Raw genomic sequence first — 4091 nt, forward strand, 5'->3', positions numbered from 1 at the left:
CAGGGAGAGAAACAAATCACTGTCACAAACTACACATTTTACTTCATCACAACAGTAGCTTACAAGGCACAAAACATAAACGTTGAATTTGTTGTTTTTTTTTTTTGAGATGGAGTCTCGCTCTGTCGCCCAGGCTGGATGGAGTGCAGTGGCGCGATCTCGGCTCACTGCAAGCTCCGCCTCCCGGGTTCACGCCATTCTCCTGCCTCAGCCTCCTGAGTAGCTGGGACTACAGGCACCCACCACCACGCCCGGCTAATTTTTTGTACTTTTAGTAGAGACAGGGTTTCGCCATGTTAACCAGGATGGTCTCCATCTCCTGACCTCGTGATCCACCTGCCTCGGCCTCCCAAAGTGCACAATGAATTTTTAATGGAGAATAAGACAGCATTATATATGAGTACCACTGATTTTATAAATATAAGACAGAAAAACAAATTGAAAGTATCTATGCTTTTTAAAAGGGGAAACGCAGTGAAAGACTTAACATTTGGGATAGTTTTCTTTGTCCAGTTTTTAATTTTTGCTGACCCACTGGTTTTATACAATTATGCCATTATAAAATTCAATGGCACAATACTGAGATCTTTTTTTGCCACTTATATATCACAGGCTTTTTTGATACTGCTACGAAGTTTCTTTAAGAATCATTTTTGATGGAAGCATATAGTTCATGCATGGATATGTCTTAGTTTACGAAATCATTCCCCTACTAAATTTTCAATTTTCCTTTTTTTTTTAATACTAATAATGTTGTAAACATCTCTGTACTCTTCATATGTTTTTTTTGTTTTGTTTTGCATATACTTCCAAAATGAAGGAATTAGGTCAAAAGAGCATAAACATTTTAAGGCCTCTGATATACAGCATCAAATTATTTCTCAGAAAGGTTATACCAATTTTCTTTCCTGTCAACAATGTATGAGTAACACCTCACCAGATTTAGAAATCATTATTAAAAAATTTTGCTAAGTCCTATGTGAAAAATTATCTTATTGTTGCTTTATTTGGCATTTCTTTGAGTTGAATTGAACATGTTTCAGCATACTTACTAATACATTTCATTCCTCTCTCCTATTTAACATTTACCTAAACCAGAGGAATATTTTGCTGAGAAGATATAAATGTAGAGCTCAATGACAGCTCTCTCGTAATGAAAATTTGTCATATCAGGGTGAAGCCACTGCTGTCAAGTAAAGTAAATAACAAAATGTAGCTGAGTTTCTTTATTCAGGATAAAACCAAATCATTCAAACCAATTTTAGAAACTATAACTAAACTTATCACCTTTCTTCCTCCTTAGCAGAACACAAAAGTACCAAGTTGGAAGAGTGAAATGTGAAATACTAAATGACAATGCTTCTTAGAATAGCATAAATAGTCCATATTAGGCAGGATAAAAAGAGGACAAAGATTGTTACAGCAATTCTGACCGACCCAGCTGCTGAGGCAGGCGGCCTGCGTCAGCACGTCCGCCAGCTTGCTATGCTAATGAGTGTTACACAACTAGCTGATCTACCCCTTCAAAAACATTCTCTCTCCAGAGGAAGGACACAAGACGTGTGTATTTTAACTTAAAAAGTCAGTTCCAAGATAACCTAAAAATAAAAGGGTATTCTGGAAGATTTAGAGATAAGTATAACACTGAAAATTCTCTTCTTTCTCAAATAAGAGCTTCTTCCTGAAAGGAAGGCTCCCAATGAAGGACATACAAGGCACGGCTCCCAAGTGACTGAGGATTAAGGAACAATACAGCAACAATCAGCTTTCTGATAGAAAAACAAAAGGCCCCAAAGGATCTTACTCTTGATGTTCTTGTTTCTTTCTGGTTAGGAGAGATGGTGGATTTGACAAAACAAACTTTTTTGTAGTGCACAAAGAACTACTATACAATTTTGGAATTTGAGCATGGCTTTCCATTTGGGCGTATTTGTTTTGTAGGGATAGTTAAATCTTAGGAAAGATCTAGCAAGATGTCAAGAATCTCTGGTCAAAGGACCTGAACGGGGTTAAAGGCATAGTCACTGGGACCTTTTTTGGCAGGAGAGCTACGGCAGAAATCACTGTAATGTCATACTCATTCACCCTGCCTCAGGCAATTGTATAAGTTTAAGGCTTCAGACTACGTAAAATTAAAGCCTCCCATTTCATCAGTTTGAAAATCTCAAAATCATAAATAACAGATGGATTTAAAAAAGGAACATCCCACTGCATCATCTCTCCCATTCTGGATCAAGTGGAATCACCTCTATGAGCCATCCAGACCAGCACAGGCTGAATTTGTTGCTCCTTCATCTGTGTTCCAGGAAGTCATTTGCTAATATTTCTTTTACAGTGTTTATTAATATATGTGAAGCTATTGCCTCCAATTCTTTGAGGGCTGGGGCAGTATCTCATTTATCGGTATCCCAGGGATGTATCCCAATGTCTCTTTCATGGGTTAGATTAAGGTCCTAGATATTATAGCAGCTACCATGTATGGATTCATCAATGGGGCATTTAGATCTCTGGAAACTTAACTAGATTAAACAAAAATAGTACCTACTGAACCTTTCTCAAGGATGGTATTGAATGTGGTTGGAAGAAAATATCATGAGTCTATTTCCTTTGGGTCAGAAACTGGCAAAAGGAGGACCCAGAGGGCTCTTTTGCTACTCTTTTTCCATACAGTGCTTCACTACTCCACTTAAAAACACTGTGAACAAATATTTAATGAATACCAGTGTGAAGTGGCATCAAATCCTTAGCCTGTCCAGAGCCCAGAGTGATCAGTGATAAGCCCACTCCCTTTGCGTCGGTCTTGTCTCTCTCTGTGCCATGAATATTTAGTAAATCACTGTTGAGTAAATGAAGGACAGCAGATCAGGTTTCACCACCCATTTAGGAACCAAGGGTACAGAGGAGAAGGCCTGGCTCTCAGAAAGATCTGTGAACACCACTTATGCACACACATGGTGGGTATGGAAGGGTGGCAACATGACAGGGACAGAGACTCAGGCATTTCCAAGACCCCATGGCAGGGGCAGAAATTCAGAAGCAGAGACTAAGTCTTCATCCTTCAGGGAGAAAGGAGAAAAATTTGTATTTGCCAACTTACTCATCAAATGGGACATTTCACAAATCTGAATGGAAAACTGCTGTCAATTCAGCCTGAGTGGCTGCATTATAATGACTGAGAGTCATTTTGAATCAGTGTTGGACCACTGGATAAATGCCAGAGCATTCCAAAATGACCTTAATATCTTATCAAATTATGATTTCACAATTATTCCCTTTTCCACAAGTTAACCTAAGTATAATGCAACAAGAACAACACTGGGACCAACGGAATTATCAAGGTATCATCCAAACAAGCATGCTGCATATCATACAATTCTGTGCCCACTTGTCCTGAACTCTGGAGGGCAAGGACCTTTCTAGTGTCCTGAGAGTCAACCACATATTAGGTGCTTCATAAATGTTATAATTCCACAATGCTGTGAGCTATGATTGAGCTGCCAATATTGCATGTCCTTAGATAGCTTTAGTCTCATAAAACCAATAACATCTGATAATGATCACTGTAAAGAATGCTACATCTGCTATAATATACTCTTAACCCAAAGACAAAATCAAATTGTTATGCATTGCAAATCAGCCTAGTGCTTGAGCTAATTTCTGACCACAAAACACAAAGGTTTAATGTTCAGTATTAAGTGACTATAAAACACAAAATATGTTTAAAACAAACACTGCTACCCTATGTGTCCCCGTAAACAAGCAGTTAGTCCTTCATGCTTCTTTAGCATTTAGGGAATACTGATAGTTCTATTATGCTTCCATTAAACTGAATCACCAATATCTGATTTGATGTCTTCCTGCTTCAGCCTTTGAGCTCCTGGAAGAGTCAGGTGTGCAGGAAGAAGTAACACTAACAGTCTCAATAATTACTGTTGAATGGAAAGGGGTGATGGTAGGGGAAGGGTAACATTTATGGTGTACCTAGTGAAATAGGTATTAGCCGACTCTAAAGGTGAAAAAGTTGAGGTTCCGAGAAACAAACTTGCTCAAGCTCAGAGGCAGACCCAGCATTCACAACAGAGCTGACTAAG

The sequence above is a fragment of the Mandrillus leucophaeus genome, unplaced genomic scaffold, assembly GCF_000951045.1.
Source record: "Mandrillus leucophaeus isolate KB7577 unplaced genomic scaffold, Mleu.le_1.0 Scaffold492, whole genome shotgun sequence".
NCBI lineage: Eukaryota > Metazoa > Chordata > Mammalia > Primates > Cercopithecidae > Mandrillus > Mandrillus leucophaeus.